This window comes from Limulus polyphemus, unplaced genomic scaffold (genome assembly GCF_000517525.1).
Source record: "Limulus polyphemus unplaced genomic scaffold, Limulus_polyphemus-2.1.2 Scaffold132, whole genome shotgun sequence".
NCBI classification, from domain to species: Eukaryota; Metazoa; Arthropoda; class Merostomata; order Xiphosura; family Limulidae; genus Limulus; species Limulus polyphemus.
The window spans coordinates 951,334-973,328 of NW_013665742.1; the positions used below are offsets into that span (position 1 = coordinate 951,334).

Here is a 21,995-nt window from a genome sequence, read left to right on the forward strand (position 1 = left end):
GTTATTTACTTTAGATATAGCAACGTCCGTAGTATATCAGTTACTTTAGATATAGTAACGTCCGTAGTATATTATTTACTTTAGATATAGTAACGTCCGTAGTATATTATTTATTTTAGATATAGCAACGTCCGTAATATGTTATTTACTTTAGATATAGCAACGTCCGTAGTATATCAGTTACTTTAGATATAGCAACGTCCGTAGTATATTATTTACTTTAGATATAGTTACATCCGTAGCATATTATTTACTTTACATATAGTTACATCCGTAGCATATTATTTACTTTACATATAGTTACATCCGTAGCATATTATTTACTTTAGATATAGTTACGTCCGTAGTATATTATTTTTTTGTCTTCTTTCAAAAATACATCAGTCAACCTTGTGATGTTATTTTTTTTTACTCATGGTATGCATTGGTTAGATGTAAAAGCATCTCTACATTGAATAATTATGTTTCATGCGATGTCTTTTACAATCAAGAGTTCATTGGAATAATTTAAAATTTTCCTAATTATTAAAACATATTAAAATCGTGAAATGTTACAATTATTAATTTTCATTGTAATATACGATGAAGTAAGAGTACATGTGGTTTTCGTGTATATATTTATATGCATGTATATTTGGATATTAAAGCTAACTGTGGTTTTCGTGTATACATTTATATGCATGTATATTTGGATATTAAAGCTAACTGTGTTTTTCCGTCTCGAAAATACGCAAGTGAAATTTGCACCAATTAAATGGTCAGGGGGATATAGAAAGTTCATCCTAAAAACAGTCTATATCTTCACTGCAATATTATTAGGTAAAACATATCTGGTGATTAGGGCATTTGACACGAAGTCTGTGGTTTGCTGGTTCATATCCATTACTCGAACCTGCTCGCCCTTTCAGTTGTGGGAGCATTATAATGTGACTGAGTCCCATTATTCGTTGATAAAAGAATAGCCCAAGAGTTGGTGGTGGGTGGTATTGACTAGCTGCCTTACATCTAGTCTATCACTGTTAAATTAGGGATGGCGAACTCCACAAACAAATTGTGTTTGTATTGAATGTATGTGAATACATGTTGAACTAAAAATAATCAGTTTGAGAATATTATGTCTTATTTTCAATTTAGAAAGAAATATGTATACGTCCTTATCTGTTTCGCACTTATGTTATGCTCTACAAAATTAAAAATATCGTGGACAGTTTAAAAACTAAAACATTGTTCTAGAACATCGGTAACTCACTATTCTATACTTTCACCATTCTCATCCACTATTGCCAATTAATCCGAAGTTCAGCACCCAATCCTGTGTTTCATCTCAGAAAGGAAGGGATTTGACCTGGCCTGCTATTCTATATCTCTTTAATGCAAAATCAGAACCAATTATTTGAAGAATAAAGGGAAGTGGCTTAACCCTTGTTCTTGAGAGAAGTCGTCATCTTCATCTTCTTCTTACGAACTTAATACCATTCTGTTATGGATCTTCCTTCTCCATAGATTACAGTCCTGTGCATCATTCTAGTTGTACCTCTCTCCCTCTCATCCCTGTCCACGACATCTCTCCGCCGTATTCTCTATCTTCCTCTACTGGCATTTTCAATGCTCTTCACACTACACATCTTTCTTCCCTTCTTACTACATTACATGTCCAAACCATCTCAGTCTTGCTTCTCTTGTTTTTTTTTGTAATTTTATACACTTCACTCATTAATCTCTCTCTCAAAGATATTCTCACCATCCATGTTAACATTCCAAACTTAAGAGACACCATCTGTGCAAGCAAAACTACCTAATTAAATACACAAGATCGATATCTGCTTGTTTTCTTTTTCTTTTTAATTGCAACGTATAATTGTGGTTGTAATAAGGTTAAAATTCTGTTTTAGCATAAGGTCTCATGTTTATTGATAAGTACTATCTTGAATGAAACCATTATGAGGCTAAAGAAATGCTAGTATTTTCTCTACGGGGAGATTTGCATAAAAAGTCGTTATAAAGACCAGTACAGATGACAATAGTGTTTTTCGTGATAAACACAACTGTGTTGATTTCAACCTACAGCTATAGGTATAAGATGGTAGTATTGTTTTTATCACTTAAAATATAAAATATAAGTAAAAAGTAAGAGTGAAAAAAAAATAAAACTTGTTTTAAAACTTAGGATTTCAGAGTGTCATTCACAGGGAAATTTTATCGAAACTGGCTAACAAACATTTTGGCTACTTTTGTTATTAACTGAAGCCAACATAAAAAAAGCCAGAAAGCCTAAAGTTTGGAGCAGCTGTCGTAACATTCTCACATCGCCATATATTTAACGTCAATTATGAGTGATACCTTTCTTCAAACAGCTATAATTAGTGCTGTCATCCTTGCTGTAAACTGATCCGGTAAATGATAGAGCAAAGTAATGATTGTGATCATTTAGTGTTCAACCAGAAACCATTTTATCATTACGTATTGCTGTATAAATAAGCCTGAAGAATGGTTGGCATTGACAACACTTTTCCATAGCGATCCAACCATCACCAGTGAATATTATACATTTTAAACATGTCTTCCATGTGCTTAATTTTATTTAATTTTAATGAACGTGCTTTACCAAATATTTTTTTTAATTACAAAAACTGTTTTATTCTTTTGAATGAATAGATAGACTTCTTTTTTTTCAGAAATAGCATACATCCTAAACATTTCACCACTAGAGTTACCGATGTAATCGAGTCACGTTGAGTGAAGCAAAGTGGGATGAGGGTTAAGAAAAGGTGGCATTCATTGCTGCATACTAATGTCTCTTCCGACTAAAATTCCTAATTTCAAGAACCGTGAAGACCGAGAAAGCGTAAAATGTTATAAAGAATTGTTTGATCAGACAACATTTGTAGCAGTTTGCACTGCCTAGCATATCTTGTATGTATAGCAGACATAATTTTGTCGATCAAATTAAAAAAATATTTAAGAGTAAATAAACTAACAAACAGTTTATCCAAACTAACGTTGGTTGTTGGAAGTAGTTACGAACATTCGTTTCGTGTATACAATATATACTTATATATCTTTGAATAACAATCCTATAACCCGAGCGCTTTCGAGAAGTGGACCTTTCTTTTTTAGGGGCAAACTGGGAATATTTTTATACCATAAAAGTCAATTTCTTTAGTACCCATATTTCTTCCAACAATTTAACATAACCAACATTTATCGTATTTAATTCCTGGGATATTTTTTACTATCAATGACTGCAAATGAAAAACAAAACATGAAGTTAATTTAGAAGATGATCAGTGTGGAGAGAAAGTATTTTGAAAAATGTAAGATTTTACAATCTTGAATAAAGGGTATAGCTCTGAATGATATCGGAAATGTAACTAACTTTTAATATTGTGAGGGCTTCGATTCCATCATAAATGTTAGAAATGGACTTGTACGTGATTATAATTGGAATTGAAAACATGGAGAAAAATGAGCTCTCGGGAAAGAAAACACCAAGATAATGGAAGTTTTTTAATCGGAATACTACGTCAATTCTCGACAAAAATTTCTCCCAATTACTCCATAATTGGTAACTGAAACTCACTTCGTTCCCAGCAGAAACTGCGACAGTCTCTTAAATATTACATCACCAAAAGAATAAAGTATGAATAACATACAGATAACCTAGTCTACTAGCATGTTAATGTACTAATTACTTGTTGCATTTCCTTTTGGTTTAATTATTAGTCTAATCCAAAGAACAAAACGAGGCTCATCTCATTACGAAACTAACGCAACATTTAAATGGTAATCAGAAATTCGGGTGTTCTGACTTTGGACCGTTTTTATATATACCGGTACGTTCTTTTGATGAAGAAAAGTATTTTATTTGGCCAGACCACCGTAAGCCACAGTTCCCAAGTTCACGATTAGTGTTAATTCTACCGTTGGGCATGTGTATGTTCTGTTATCTCACTATTGAACGGTTTATTGTACGGCCCAGGTAATTAAACTCGTATCGTACATATTTTATCTTATGGTGGTTTATGACATCAAACACAAGATTTTGAGCATGATTTACTTGCTGCTTTCTTCCTAATGCATTTCATAATGAAGCTCAATGTTTAACAGTTTCTTCATGCATAAGTCTTCTTGCTCATTTGCACGTGAGATTACATCAATTGCAGTTTATGGCAACACCATAAATGCTGTTACACTCTCGACCTCTGCTGTTCAGCTTACAGCAGTACTGTAAAGTAGGCCACTCCTATTATATATGTGTATCTGGAAATCTAGCAAATCTTTCCTGAAATACTTGATTACAGGAACTGAAACACAGCACGAATAGTTATTTCTCACACACTTACATTCCAGTCACATGAGAATGACGTTTCACATGATTATTATTACAATATACAATACATAAAATTATCTATTTATGGAAAGTGGTTTAATTCCACCATTGAAACATGTTTGCCATTTCAGTCTAACATTCTCATAAATAAAACGTCAAAATTTATAGTCACAATTTTCTAAACTAGTATATGAAAAATAAAATCTTTTTGGAACAATATTTTTATTACAAGCCCCTAAAGTTTTTTTTTATTCATAACAGTTCAAAGTAATAATTAACTATATTCCACTTTTGTAGTAAGTTTAATAGTAAGCATTTATAAAAATATAAAAATATTCAAGAAACAATAAAATAAATTATTGGTTGATCAACTACAGAACTTACCTCATCGTTTAAGAGAAAAAAAAGAGCTCAATCGTAGGTAGTACGGTGATTGAAATCTTGTACGGAGGTTGAGTACGTCATGCTTAAACCTCATAGTTGCAGTCTGTGTCGCCACAACTAGTCAACCTCTAAATCTGGCGATCGTGCATCTTGACAATAGATGGTCCCCATTGTCAAACTATCGTGTCTAAAACACATCTTTCATCACTGTAGGTTTTTATTAAATTATCTAGTGTACAAGAACCAGTGGCTGCTTCAACCGTCCGTTATCTCTTCATATGGAATAGCATGAATACCAGTTTCATTCTCCAATTTTTGGAGGTATGTTACGGTTGAGCGTGGAAACAATTTGTGTCGCTGTTCCAAAAAATAAATAAAATAAATCGTTCTAACTTATGCTGCTCTTGCGGGAGGAATGTGGGAGAGTTTCTTAAATGACCGTATGTGTGCGTAGATTATCATCTGTTATAAGACGCTGCACTTTGTTTACTATGATTCTGGTACGACTTCTTGGAGGTCTATTTCTGACTGGTCCTGGTTCCCCAAATTGTTCCGCATTCAGTTGTTTTCCAATGCCTTTAAGTACAAGAAAAGTCTCTGTCGTGGAAGTTTCAAGACCTAGAGCAGAACACATTTTTATAATCTGACGGGAAAACATTTTGCATAGGAAAGGACTGTCACATAGCTCTCCAAAAAGCAAACAATTTTCGGTGGCATCTTGTTACATACGAATGCTAAACAATGACAAAGGGTAGTTATTATGCATTCAGTTCCATCATTACTTTATATTGGTTGTGATTTTCGCGTCATTTGCTGGGTTGCTTATTTAAAATTGTTTAAATATACTCGATCCTCTCTCGTTCACCCTACAATATTTAAAAATTGTAAATGTGTTTTTTAACTCAAGAAGATAGTAGCTTGATTATGTTTAGAAACTTTATTTAGTAGAACAAATATCTCTAACTGATACCCGAAGCAAGGTATCTTTCATGGAAATAATTTTAATTGTTTTAATTAAACTTTAGACTTAATCGTACGATAATAATTAAAGAATTATAAGAAATACCGTTACAGTTTATAATACATTTTAGCTTTTTATATATACAACGCTTAATATAAAAAAAAACGCCTTATGAACTATGTTAGATTTCATAAAATACACTTATAAGAATGGCTAGATATTACTGCAATAAATACAAATTTATGTAACATAAGTAAAACTTGAAATATTCTACAAGGAGGAAAAGGTGCTAAACACCTTATATTAACAATTGTAAGGAACTGATTCTAAAATTTATACATTGTGTCTAATAACCTAACTACTTAAGAGGTAATTTGCAAATTTTTGCCAATACGTTTTTTACACACCTATTAGGATCGTACTTATACTTAATATCGAGTATTCGTTTGTTTGTTTTCAGATATTCATGCAAAGCTTCTACAGGGCTGTCTGCGCTACCCGTCCCCAAGTTTGAACTGATAGATTAGAGGAAAGGCAACTAGTCAACAGCACCCCCTATCAATTCTTGTGATACTCTTGTCTGATTAAATAGTGGAATTGGCCGTTAACCTTATAATGCACCATGGCCTCAAAGTGCTGTGAGAAAGGGACGCGAACATGGTAACCGCAGCTCTATAATACGTGACGTTAACGATTAGGTGACGCTTGGCTTGCTTCAACTCGAACATAGCTGTTATCTCTTTCATTTTAAAAAGGGTTGTTGTTGTTTGTTTTAATACATATATATCATCCATGTTATGAGCCTACATCAGTATGTACATATTAATCAATTCGAAAAGCTACAAAGCGCGCATTTTATTAAGACTAAAAAGTTGTGTAAGCTGGTCCTTACTTTACAAACCAGTTAAAATGTACAGCTGTGCAAACACAAAGGACACTTTTCTATCCCTGGAATACAGATTGTTGTGTTTATATACGGTACAAAACATCTTTACGTTAAACAGGAAACATCTGTTTGTACTAAAAATCGGTTGGTGTGAAGTAATGACTGTCGAGTTTCTAGTTTACTTGAATGAATGAAAATAAAATTGAAAAACAACAAAAAGTGAACACATGGCCTATTTCTGATCGCGTAATATTTTATTCTATTATTTTGCAGTTTCCTTACTGTCAGAAATAAGTTACCTACAGAAAACTGTTTCTCTAACCAATATCGTTGTCGTTTTTTTTTTATATAATTCAATTCATCGAGACGACGTTTTATCGTGGTTGGACTTAGCTATACATGATGACATTCTTTTTATTCATACAAAGAAGAGTTGTTTTTTTTTTCAACAGTTATTTTTCGGAAAGTCAATTTCTTTCATAAATAGTATTGCAACAAACTTATAGCTAAAAGTATCCTTCCGAAGGAAACTCTTGTCAAACTCTTTTATTTCTTAACCAATTATATCTGACCAAACTGTGTTACTGTTTTTTTTTTTTCTAACTAAATACAAAAACGGCAATTGACAAAATTCTATTCGTGTGGTTTATTCAGTTCTATATAAACCCGTGTGTTGCCAATGTACATCAGTCGAAATACAAGTAAAATAACTTTAGTTTATTTATAAATTTATTTTCTTATCTCTTCAATTATGATTCTTGAAAAAAAAAGTTTCGAAGTTTAGAGTTATCGTTTCTTGGATTTTGCGCAAAGCTACTTTAGTCGTCCATGATTTTGAAGTGCTAGCTTGACAAGTGTCAATATCACCCACTACTCTTGGGCTATTTTTGTCACAACAAATTGTGTCATTTGACCGTAATTCGGTTTAGTGGCTTATTTGAGGACTACATTTCGAAAAGACAGTGCAACTATTCATTACGACTATCTGCGCTAACAGATAGGCCTAGCATGACATGGTTGTTAGGTAGCTCGACACGCAAACTGCGGGTCGTGGATTCGAATCCCTGTCACGCTGAACATACTCACCCTTTCAGCCATGGGGGCGTTAAAATGTGACGGTCAATCTCACTTTTCGTTGGTAAAGAGTAGCCCAAGAGTTGGCAGTGGGTGATGTTGACTAGCTGCTTTCCCTGTAGTCTATCACTGCTAAATTAGGGATGGCTAGCGCATTTAGCTTTCGTGTAGCTTTGCGCGAAGTTCAAAAACCAAAGAAGCTAATAGAGGAAAAAGATGTCACCTTAAGACAAATTTCAAAACAGGTGCAACGAATTCCACTAACATCTATAATGTATTACGAACCTTCACTTACACCTTCTTTAAAAATATATTAAATCATTATATTCTAATTAAAGATTTACAATAACAGTTCCTCAATGGTATTTGCTGTTTTTGATAAAGAATATTTTTTGTACGTACAAACTTACGAAAAAGGTAATGTAGAATACATTTATTTTCAATAGTATAGTATATACAGTGGAAGTTTTTTTTTTAAATGATAATTTTAATCATCTTTAAAATCATTTAAAGTTATGTGAATTTAGTTAATTATTATCAAATATATTACGCTATATGTAGTTCGAAATACTTAATACAATTAAGATACAATTTTATAAGGACTATTCATATATGGACTATATTTACACAAAATTCTTTTCAAAACAAGAAAATCAAACATGATGTTTATTATGTTTGAGTAACATTAACTGACTTTTTCGAAATTAATATATTATGATGTATTATGAATAATCACGATGTACACTAACCTTAATTTTGCATCTACATCTTTAACTTCTACAGAAGGTTAAGTGCTTTATATGAAAAGGATTATGAATATACAAATCAGCAAGTCACGTGACAGCACAACTGATATATAGTCGTGGTGGAAAGACATGTACCAGAACAAAATTTTGACATTGTTTACCGTTACGTAAGAAGTGTGATGTCAACAGAAATTGATTGTTTATGGGAAGAATATGTGAAAGTCCTAGTCCTAATAGATGCAAATTAACCTTGCACTGATCCCATAAAGATGTATTCAGGTCAGAGATTTAACGTTTCTAAAACGGGGAGAAATTCCTTGCGTTTAATGACATTGGAAAACAAATGGATATGGATCAACCTGTTGAACCGGACCATGAAAAAAGAGACTTGCAACAAGTCGTACCCCAGCCATAATAGGCAAAGTGTAACGTCTTGTAACGTGTAAGAATCCACAAATAAAAAACTCAGTGGTAACAGTGTTCAGTTGCATCAGGCATCAGTGCGCGACATAACCAAGCAGGAATTCTATCTGGAAGAGTGACACAAAGATACAAAGTGGGCTATCTGCTCTTTGTCTACCGCGAGGAATGGAACCCCAAACCTTAGCGTTGTACATCCATACATTTGCCATTGACTCACCGCTGCCAACTGTTTTTTTTTTTATTCAGACATTGACTTTCTCATCATATAAACTCATGATTAATCCCCATGTTTAAATCAGTTGTGGAACATAAGGTTTTATCCTTGATTTCTTAACGAAACATTACTAAATTAATTTTTTGTACGTTCTTAAATTATTCACTTAGTTTCAGAATAACTGTACAGGAATAAACATTTTTCTAAACTTGACTTGCAATCTGGGGACTGTAGTTCGAATCCCAACACCGAACATGATAACTCATTCAGCAGGTGGGGAGGGGGCGGAATAATGTGTCTCGTTGGTAAAGAGTAGTCCAAGAGTTGGCGGTGGGTGATGTCGAATAGCTGCTTTCCCTTTAGTTTATCACTTCTAAATTAGGGACAGATAACATAGATAGCACTCGCGTAGCTTTATTGAAATAGAAAAAAGAACCTTTATAGAAGTTCATAACACACTAAGAGGCATTTGAGGCAACATTTTTGAAACGGAAACATTTAGTTCCTTAATTTCTGTGGTTTGTATTTATAAGTTAAATACACAAGTTTGAAACGTTAAGCATTCATTTATAACAATAATAAAACATACACTTTGAAACACAAAATGTGAAGGTAAAGTATCAGGGCTAAGAAAAGACCTTAGACGATAGTCATATGATAGTTCCCTTCCTCGTTTATACATAGATGAGATTTATTGGTTCAACGTAACGTTGACTGCATTTTGGTAAGAAAACTGTTAGTTTATTGTATTCACAGTAAATTTGTGTATGAGTATTTTTTTTCGGTATAAAGTGTATACTCTCGAAATACATTTTTAAACTACGAAATAATAAAATAACTTAATATTTTCAAAATACAAAACATTTTTCTGAGAATGGTTAATATAGTAGAAGAAAGCTTTTCCTGCTTATTTAAATATTCATCTAATATGAAACAAAGCTGAACTAGTCATCCCAAAACTGAAACTATACTGTAGGCCTGAAACTTCTACATGGCCTGTGTTAGTTCTACTGATTAAAATTGATCATGCATGTCGATTTTAAAACTGACAGGTTGTTTCTCTGAAACTTAAATACTTAACACATTGATGGCTAAAATTTGATATGTTACGTCATTGTGAATATTATCAGGATATTTAATTATCAAACTTGAATCATTCCTTTCCTTGATTTTACAAAATTGTAGAGTAGTATTTAACTACTGTTGAAAAAACAAAACCCTCATTGATATAACTGGTCCACACTAATGTAACTACTTCCAGCGAACAAGTGATTTTCGCACTTGTAATATCCAATCTGAAAACTTAGGTCATAGAAATATAACGCCTTTAATATGAAACATTACTGGGAAACAAGTATCTCAGCAAATCCTTCTGAGACCAGCAGTGTCGAATAGTGCCAGTTTTCATCAAACTAAGTTGAAGATAGAAAATGAAATCTATATTTTTAAATCCTTAGTCAACATCCTTTAATTGTTAATTGTTTCAATTACAGTATTTTAGTATGCGCGAGTGTTGTTGATATTTTTGTTAGTTAGTAATTCCCTAAACTCCGTATAAACATACGCAATTCACATTATCTAGAACGATCTAGTGAAGTTATTGACCTTCTATAAGTTTTGCAGTAACATACTATCGAACTTATCGATCTTCTATTAGTTTTACAGTAACATACTATCGAACTTATTGATCCTCTATTAGTTTTACACTAACATACTATCGAACTTATCGACCTTCTATTAGTTTTACACTAACGTACTATCGAACTTATTGATCTTCTATTAGTTTTACACTAACGTACTATCGAACTTATTGATCTTCTATTAGTTTTACAGTAACATATGATCGAACTTATTGATCCTCTATTAATTTTACAGTAACATATGATCGAACTTATTGATCTTCTATTAGTTTTATAGTAATGTACTATCGAACTCTACGTTTAACCATAATAAGGAAGGAGCACCTTACAAAAACAACGGTATACAAATATTATGGGGACACACACTAATTAATTAGATAATAAAACTGATGACACAAATGACATCCTCAACAATTAGAAGTCTTGTTGCGAAGTATATAACAACTCTATCAGTCAAATATTTCTTCTTCATCTAACAAGAAACAAACTTGTTTGAAAATCTATTTTAAAGCTCGGTGACATTTTAAACACGTCTTATTGTCCCTCTGACAGCCAGTATTTGAAACACCAATTTTATTGAGGACATATTACACCCTCGGCACCAATGAAACTTTCTTCGCACTATTACTGTAACCAAAATTTAGGATGTGTATAATTACACTTTATTTAACGTGCAGATTTCGTTGAGCCGTATGTATGAGCGATAATCAAGCATTAAAAATTATGCGCGTGCTATATTCGATCTCAAGTATCTTAGAAGCTTTGTTTTTAATTTTACGAATTTTGAAATACAAATGTAATATGGAAATACAGAAATTTACCACTTTTTTTTAGTAATTTCGTCTAAGGAGTTTTTACAACAAAAATTAAAGATAAGTCACTCCATTGAAGTTTGAAATTATCTCTAATGTATTTTACAAAATAAACAAATAAAATAAAACGATCTGTTAAAAATCTTACGACGAATCTGGACATCTAACTTACGATTACGTGAGTACTATATGTATACAATAATGTGGAATGTCTCATTATAATAAGTTAACGAGTCCCTTTCGTGAAAAATCTCGTGAAAAATGAAGGCAATATATCCGAAAGTACGTACCATTCATTAACTACATGTGACTGAATCTATAAACACAGAAGATTTGTTTGAAATGACCTGCGGTGAGACACGATTAAGTGACACATCTGAAGTAATTAGCGATTAAAATGATGTGTATATATATATGTATGTACGCATATAAGGAAAATAACTGGATTTATTATTTTTTAAAAGAAACTTAAGTTTAATCCACCGAGACAACATAGCAGATTTGGGGGTAATTGGTCTTACCCAGAGCATAAGCTATTTGATACAAAACGAGCCAAAGCAGCTTGAATCATTTTGAATAAAGTTTGTGACAGCTCCAAAATTCAAAGATGGCGGCAAGGTATATATATGTAAAGCAAATGGACGTATCTAATCTCACGTTTTCTTCTGTTTAGCGAATTTATCAAATTTGTTTCTATTTAGGGCTTTTCTAAACATGTGTAATAACTACCAAGGTATAACCTTTGTAATTTAAAATTATCATACCTCAAACGTATCTCTAGTGGCCAGTTCTTTGAGCAAACCATTCTACGATGGTGAAAATAACTACTTCGTTTTATCATCCAATCATTATATACAGGTAGAATATATTTAAACTATAGTTAAATAGGGTATTAAGTAGATATACGTGCATAAATAATGCAAAAGGAAACTATTGCTAAAGTAATGAGAAATTCACTAATTGGCTCACTTTCGGTGAACCTTGTGTTAAAACCTAAAAATGACTAGGTATGATTAAAGAACCACTACTATTCACGAAGTATTAAACCTATAAATGACTAGTTATGATTAAAAAACCACCACTTTTCTGTAGCTTTCTGTCAAAGAAAATGAACCTTCAACAAAATTTTATACAAATTTTATGATATTGAAATGACGAGACTTTTTTTTTAACGGTATACAGAATAAAGAACATTTTTTCAAGATTTTTTTTCTTATTAACTCGAACTAACAGGTCTTAAATTGCATGAATATTCTCAGAAATATATAGCGATTATTCACAGCTGTAAAGGGAACTTAATAAACTGCACAAAAACGAGAAGAAAGACACAAGGTACAGGTTTCGCTGACAATCTTAGTTTTTTTGTTGTTGTTTTTTCTAAATTAATTTTACAAAAGATCCTGAAATACGTTAAGGCAGTTCCACGTTAGAAGTAAATTCACCTGCAAACTATTGACCACAATTTGTCGAACCATTAAGTAGGAATGGTTTGAAAATGATTCTCAAGCTTTATTTTTTTTTCCTTTAAGTAGTTAATTTTTAGAAGAACTTGAAGAGCTATCATAAAAAAGTGTCATTAAGGGGGATATTATCACTCACAGAGCAGGGTTTAATAAAAAACACTTGCCTACAATTATGCGTTTGAATAATATAAAATGAAGTCTCTTCAAAACATACAAGATTTGTAATATATCCAATTTATTTTTACCTCAATATATTATTAAGATAGATAGACTGATGCTGTTGATTATTTAGAGAACTGGAAAGACACTTGTATAGCTAAGAACTTTCAATAATCTTTTTCAAAAGTAGCACAACAGCTGAATTTGATTTACAAATAATGTTGTTGATCAACATTGTTCAAAATGATCGGTTCATGAAACAGGTGTGGAAGTTCTCAAAGGTGCTTGCTGCATGTCTATTTGTTCATGTTTTAGTCATAGATCATATTCCTTTTTAAGCATCACAGTTGTGTACAGTTGTAGGTAATGAGTTGCACTTCGAGATTTTCTGTTTTTAAATCTTACCTAGATGAGGCTATAATCATATAAAATTCTTTATTTGAACAAATTATTTCTTTGTGGAGATTTAAAAGAGCATATACAAGTTATAAGCTCCATATAACAATACTGTGTTAAAAGAAATATCCAAAATAATACAATGATGGAGTGCATAGTGAGTTTTGAGGTGGAATAAGTAAATATGAAAAGAGTGATAAAAAAGTTTATAGTCTCCCAGACTAACAGATGTTTCATAACAAAATATCGCTATAAGCCTATTTTAGAAATATCCAAAACAACTCATTTTAAATATATAACAAAATATCATATTAATACGAGATATTATTACGTAAAGTCATTGCTTACAACCAGATAAAGTGATGAAATAACTAATATAAACACCTGTAGTTTTAATGTTTGTTTATGTGATTTAAGTTTAACGCTCCAGATATTCCAAACAAGTCTTAGAATTTCAACAGTCTTATAACCCCAGTAACGAAATTTTATGTTTTTGGAGCTAAGAAATAGTGAACAAAATCATGATTTAGACTTATTATTTCTTATACTTAAATCCTAATTAACTATCCATGATCAATAGTGGGTATAACTACGGTCCCTCCTTCCCTCCAAAAATAAAATAAAAATTGTACAGCATTGTACAAAATGTCTTATTGTAACAGTATACACTGATCCTTTCCACACATAATACAATTTTGATGTACAATAAAATTTAAGTAAACATAATTTTTTGTGAATTTTGAAATTAATTACTTATGTTAATTATGAGCATACATTCAAGAAATTCTTTATTGCTGAATTAACTTACTTTCAGGCTCGGAGTTAAAAAAAGGTGCTATTCAGAAATACATACCATAAGAAATGTAACTACATGTATTTTATAGTTAAACATAATCAGATTACATTATCTTTACTAAAATTATTGCAACGCCTGAAACCGGGTTTCGATACCCGTGATGGGCAGAGCACAAATAGCCCATTGTGTAGCTTTGTGCTCAACTTCAAAATAAACAAACAAATTAGAATTATTGAATTGTACAGTTCAAGATAATTTACAAGAGAAGATGTCTTGTTTTATAATTTTTGCAATACAATGATATATACAATCTATGCGGGGCACTTGTTTACGAAAAATATTTGACTTAGATATATGAGTAAATTCTGTATTTCTCTCACTCTCTCTTTATATATATATACACACACACTTTTGGACTATTGCTACGGTCACTCTAGCCACAGACGGTAAGTAGCTGTTAGCGTTTGGAACACAAATGATCTGAACCTACCTTATTCCTCTTTATTTTGTAAAAGTTAGTTGATTTGGATTGGTTTGTATCTTTCGGAGTAGAAGTCTTTTGTTAAGTGTGTCGTCACCGCTGTAAGGGTCTATTTCTGTATAGGTCTTCTTCTTCCTTACATTTTCTGCCTGCGCATCATTAAAGCACAGTCCTGTCAAAAGCATTTGGATATGTCGTCATATAGGGTGTCGTAAGTGATCACTGTACAAAAATACGACATCACGCCAGCCCTTGGTGTTAAAAACTGTTGGTATTTACACGGACAATTCTGAACTTTTTCAGATAAGTTTCTGATCACATTTTACTCCATTGTTGATTTTTCCTTTTGCACTAGCTCCTCAAGACAGCCAGTGGTTCAATTGGGCTGAGAACTAGGTTTTGTGCAGGTCGTTCTAGGATATATGTTATTGCCTTGGAAGAAGAATAGTGCAATACGTACTTTGAGCCAAACAACATTGCTTGATGGACAACGCGTTGATCGCTGATCAAAGGACACACCGTGGTCCAGAGAAGATATTAATTCAAGGTATCTCAATATCTACGAATGTTTGTGCGTGCAACTTGACATCAGAAACAGCTCCCACGATCGCACCACAAAATCCAGCCTGCTTCATAACACTCCACTACAATCTTTTACAGAATGAACAACATAACACCTGCCTTCAGAGCCGTATTAGTTTAACACTTTGAAACAAAGTGAAGTGGCTCTCACCATAACAAGAATTTCGTGATTAATTGTTCAGGCTTCAGTGCTAACGGGCATATCAGTCAAAAGTATTAGAGGTGTAACTGTAGGACTGTGTATCCCAGCCGTTCCGCATCATCACTATTCATTTAGAGTATGTTACACAGGTTTCCCATATAGCAAAAAAAGTCTCAGTTAAATTGTTTCAAATACAGTTTCTCGTAATTTTTGCAATTTTAAAAAGTAAACGTGTGTTTCACTTTTTCTTTTTTTTTTAAGCTCTCCATACTACTGATGGGATTATTGCACTGCAGACCGTGCGTGAACAAACATCGTGATTATGTCGCGTATCGATTTACTACACTTCAAGGAAGGTATAATTTCTTTTCTCTCACGTTCGTTTACACCACGAAAGCTAACATTTTGCACGTGGTTCGAAAACACCACTAATCTGTTTATCTGGTGTCGATGTTTATTTAACTACATAACTTTCTTGTAGAACCAATGTTTTACAAGATTATCATTGATCTATCGTAAATGGTACTTTTTACCAGACTTTTGGCTCTTATTGTAGTGTTAGCTGCGACAATTATTACTAGCAGACCAAGTTCAATCTAGGTAAAACTGGCTCACACCATAACTCTCCTTCCTGGTGGGATAACATAGGCAGATCCAAAGCGTTTTATAGATGTTCATAAAACCCATCGTCATATTTTTGATGTTAAAAAAAAAATGAGTAGGATTAGTATCACCGCTTTATCTTCGAATTTGATATGCCATTAGATCCGACATTTTGCTGTCAGTTAGGATGAGCAACTAGGGGGTGGGGATGGGGGGAGATGGGGAGCAGAACCTGTTCGTGAAATTCAAAAGTATAGAACTACATGTTAATGGAAATGTGGAGACCTGTGGTGTGAACTCACGATAAATGACTGGAGGATAAGTCGCGTGTGGCTTCATTTTAACAATAAGTTCTGAAGCCTGTGTGTTTGTGGTCTTGAGTAAACAAAACTTATTAAAAATCACTCAAAACATTCTTCAACGTGTCTTGTTGACTAAGAAAAGCTAGAGCATTTTAATCCTCAAATAAATGTACTCGTGTAGGTAGAGGAAGGTTTTGGTGATCAGATATCAATCGTTGTCAGGGTTAGTCTAATTATTAACATTTTTTAATAACTATATTACTAATTCCTAAGTAGTTTTATCTTTTGTTTCGGCTACTAATCCGCCGCTGTCTTCTGAAAAAAGACGATTTCTCTATCGGCAGTGGGAGAGATTCGAACCTTGGGTCTTCTTAATCGAAGGTTGGTGCGTTATTCACTCCAATGATAACTCTAACCATAAAACCGAAATATACGCATCATAATTACAAAATTAAAACTTCGTTTCTGAAACAATTACGTTCAGATATATTTATTGTTATTGCTTTTGGCTTAAGAAACACGTGTTAGGTTTCTAGCTGTACAGTTTTATTCGGTGATGTTATTTCCTTAATTAAAAATGTAATAATAAGATACTTAGTACACATTCATACGTGTGTATTAATGGTGTATAAATCGCAGAGTTGTGTTAAAAAGCAATTGGTCTAGATTTCTAAACGTGTTTTGTAATTTTAGTTGTATTCTGGGTCACATATTTTAATACATGGTAACAAGTATATATTTCTCCATTTTTTTAAATTGCCATTTTATGCAGAGGTTTGGATAATTTTCTCATGAATAATTACTTTTTGTTACTGATTTCTCATAATGTGAAGTAATTCATGCTAAACACATAGTTTTCGTGTTAATAAGATCCATTTAAAACCACTTTGCAGTTTTAACTCGGAAACGATAGTTTCATGTTAGATTCAAGCAGGCCCGGCATGGCCAGGTGGATAAGCCGGGGGGTGTTATAATGTGACGGTCAATCCCACTATTCGTTGGTAAAAGAGTAGCCCAAGAGTTGGCGGTGGGTGGTGATGACTAGCTGCCTTCCCTCTAGTCTTACACTGCTAAATTAGGGACCCCTAGCGCAGACAGCCCTCGTGTAGCTTTGCGCGAAATTCAAAAACAAACAAACAGATTCAAGCAATATTCATCAACGTTAACATATATTTGGGACTGATATGATCACCATATAAAATTTGTCATCATAGTTCCATTGTTTTCGTTTATATCGAGACTGTCATGTTGCTGTTTTATTTTTTCCCTTGAAACGTCTTTGTTCACAGGATATAAATTAGAGAGCAGACAAACCTTGTTTATTCATTGTTTCAATGGAGTAGAAATTAATAACTGAGAAAATATTTCTTTTCTGACAAAACAAGTATGCTGAACATTGCATGCCAGAATACGGATCTGATGGTCCAATATTTGCGTTCCGTTACCGCAAGCCTCCAAATGGCACAGCGGAATGTCTGCGGAATTACAATGCTATAAATCGGATTTCGATACCCGTTGTGGGAAGAGCACAGAGAGCTAAATATGTAGCTTTGTGATTAAATACGAACAAAACGAAAACATTACCGAATGAAAAAAATAAACGTGCTCTATATATTGGAGTCATTAAAGCCTGACGGTAAGGATGACGATTACCTTCTCCCTAGTTATCAGTTCATAAATGTATTTCATCATGTTAAATGTTGTTCCTATAAATGGTTGTGGTAATTAATGTTTCACGATAAATGTTCTAAATCTTTACTGGATCATTAGGTTTTGATAAATCAAAACTCCATATTCAAAATTTGGAATGTCGTTTCTCGACAGTCCTAGAGCAGCTTTTGCTCGAATATCAAAATAAATAAATGAATTAACTGTTACAACATCTACTGAACAAACTCGGTTGTCTTTTGACAGTAATACGTGCAATCGAGCTTCCGGCATTTATTGTCATAAGATGTCCATGCAATGATTTTCACCCTTGCCAATATAATTTTATGTCAGTTAGACATTGGATAAATATAAAGTTATATATCTATATTTTATAAGCTCTAAACCGATTTTTCAAAACATTGCGTTTATAGTATCTTGCTGATTATTCTAGCATCTATTTCACGTTCAGGAAAACAAAAATATAATTTAAAATTTTTGAATATACTTATTCAGCGAAATCTCTTAATATTATTGCATGTTTTTATAAACATACTTTTGTATATCATGAATAAATTAAAATGAATTTAAGGGGATGATAGGTTCGTTGTATGTAACTTATATCACAGTTATTGTTTAATCCCATTTTCTCTACCACTTATTACGTCAGAAATGTAGTGTAATGAATAATCCCCAGGGAACAAATGTGGAAAGGTACGAATTTTAACCTACAAACCTTTACAATATTTAAACTATCATGAATTCTTAAGATTATAAAACAAAATAAACATTATCAAAGCACATTAATATCACATGAAGCTGTAAACTAAGATCGGATCTCAATAAAACTAACTGTGCTAGACTTTAACTTTGGATTGAATATTACTACCCTTACACTCGACATTAAAGACCAGACAAAATGTAAAAACAAAAAACCCACCGATAATTAACTGCATATTCGTATTAATTAATTGTTTTTTTCTGATGTCAACTTATAACATCACATAACACGCAACAGTAAATTATTAGGTAACCTAGAAAATCAAATAAAAATGCATTCTAATATTTACAGACAATAGATAATAACGAATTACTTTTAAAACAATGAACCAGTTCTATAAGTTTAAACCTGACCAAAAATTATATATTAATAAACACACAATTATACAAGATAACTTATGAAACACAACAGACATTTAATAATCAGGCTTAATGCAAATTATGGAGAATTTTCATTCCACAAATAATTTGTTTAATTTTTGAAGTTATGATGCAAGTATTACTTCGATCACAAGTTTCTTTTTCGGTTTATAAGGCTTCCTTCAAACAATATCGTTGTTAAAATCTTCCACCTTATCTAGTACAACTCTTCTTTGCAGTGTAGTTAATGATAAGAAATAGTCTATTTTTATGTCGTCGTGAAAGGTGTCCACCTGGTCTTCTGTGGTTTTTTTATGCGAACCTGCAAAAATCTGTTAATTTCACCAATGCGTTGCTTTCTACGTTTGCATCTTACGATGTAAATAACGTTTGTTGGATACCGAATCTTTAGTTTTTTTTATTAACCAATTAATATATAAATTACAGCAGTAAATTGCGGCCTCCCAGTTGTATCTCTGTGGTTAGTGGCTCGAAACTACAAAAAGCGCCATATTACTTGAGACTGACACTGACAGACGTATAGAAACGACACTTTATTTTTGGATAGAGGACAGTCTGTTCTTTATTCTCGATTGAAGCATCGCTCAGGCTATTCCATCGTATCTAGTAAGACCACTTTCGTATGTAATAGAAGGAATATGCATGGATTTCATGGGATTTGGTGATTCGCCTCCGGCGAATAACATGTATTATCATGCAGAAAATAGATCCGGTAAACATTTTAAATGCTGCACTTTTTCACTCTTTTCAATGAAAGTTTTGTACTGTAAATCGTTTCATCTTCTGAAATATATTTTCTCCTTACGAAAGAATTTACCATTTCTAAATATAAATAATATTTCGGTATTAATATCAATGCCTATGAGGCTAGTGAGACAATTGCTTAAATTATATCCTTTTTGTCATATTTTTACGTAAATCACGAGCGTTATGAAAGATATATATGTGGTAATACTGCTGTTCTTGATTATTATAGCAACTTAATTGTGTTTACTTCATTTAACTAAAATACTTTTGTTTGTGTACTTGTTTTAATCCAAGTGTATTGTGTCTTACAGTAGCTGTAAATTCGGTCGCTCAGATTCAAATGCTATATTAGTGGTATTTTATTGTTTGTTTAAATTTAAGCACAAAGCTAACAATGAGCTATCTGTGCTGTGCACAACACGGGTATCGAAACCCGATTTCTAGCGTTATAAGTCCGCAGACGTACTGCTGTGTCATCGAGGGGCGACTATGTCATTGTTAATCAGCTAGTTACTATTAGCTATGAGTTTGACATCTGATTCATGCGATCGAAAGTAGTCCAAACATGGTTCCTAATTGCATCAGAGAGTGTTTTTACTACGTACGACAGAAAAGCTCGAGTGATATTCCGATTACTTTGGCTTGTCCAATATATTTTACTAGAAAATACATTCGTACAATTCGGTCAACATGTACAGAGAATACGTGTGTATGGTAATTCCATTCCAGAAGCTGCAGTTTCATATTTAATCGAACTTTCATTTATAAACTAATCTTTATAAGAAATAGCAGTATAAAGCCTTGCATATTAATAGCGCTTGTAGCGATGTTTATTATATTTTACCATATTTTCAGTTTTCTTCACACTGCTAAACACATTTATCTACTAAAATTCAATCTGGAAAAAAGTTCTTTTTGCTACAAGCAAAACAAGTTACATGGAGTTAGATATAAGTATCATTAGTCACACATCCAAGTTTGAAATTTTCTACAAAACAGATTCTTTCAAATGTCTAGTTGTAAACTTTCCATTTCCAAACACAAATATTTCAAATAAGTGATGTTAAAATTCTCGCTATTCACAACTTGTTAGATACAATACAACTTGTTCCACATTACAAGATTCACAACTTGTTAGATACAATATAACTTGTTCCACATTACAAGATTCACAACTTGTTAGATACAATACAACTTGTTCCACATTACAAGATTTCGTGGAATCAGTTCATAAATTCACTCTAATTTTTAACAAACGAGGATTCTCCTACCAAATTTTGCATCATGAAAACCAGATTCAATCAGTTTTGCAATAATATTCAACAAACTGTTTGTTATCGATTATACAGTTAATAGGTTTACAGAATACCACAACGTTTTTCAAAACTAGCACAATTGCACTTTGAGTTCTTAACTAAACTTTCAAAGTAATAATGAACCCTTATTCTAAGTGAACCATTTTTAGTTTTGTCATACTTTGTAATAAGTGGTTGATACAAGCCTTTATAACAATTCAAAATACAGCTCATTAACACGTCATTTATTTAGTTTATTTTATGTTAACGCATTTAATTGCCAGATATAGCATTGTTGTTACTTATTTATTTAAGTATTATTACTATTGTAATAATTCAGGTATGTTAATACTGTTTATACATTTCGGATATTTTTTAGGGTTTAACTTTATTTATTAGTTTCGATTTTATGCATTGTGATTTTAACTTGTGTGTAGAGGTTAAATCAAAATCGGATTAGTTTTACATATAGCTAGTGGTATGTTTAATGAATTACATTTAACTTGGTTACTTTAAATAGAGAATTACATTTAATTTACATTTAACTTGGTTACTTTAATTAGAGAATTACTTTTATTACATTTAACTTGGTTACTTTAATTAGAGAATTACTTTTATTACATTTAACTTAGTTACTTTAATTAAAGAATTACTTTTATTACATTTAACTTGGTTACTTTAATTAGAGAATTACTATTATTACATTTAACTTGGTTACTTTAATTAGAGAATTACATTTAACTTGCACCCC

At 32.3% G+C, this 21,995-nt stretch overlaps 1 protein-coding gene across 9 annotated transcripts in view; it reads left to right on the forward strand.

Moving 5' to 3' along the window:
* LOC106473645 (kin of IRRE-like protein 3) overlaps positions 1-21,995 on the forward strand; it is a 345,725-nt gene that overhangs the window by 234,903 nt on the left and 88,827 nt on the right. The window contains exon 1 of one of the 9 annotated variants that reach the window (XR_002614041.1): positions 15,774-15,845. The exons of the other annotated variants lie outside the window; for them this stretch is intronic. The gene's annotated coding sequence lies outside the window, so the exon portion shown is untranslated. Of the gene's footprint in view, positions 1-15,773; positions 15,846-21,995 lie in introns of those variants that run through there. 9 annotated transcript variants of the gene reach the window in all.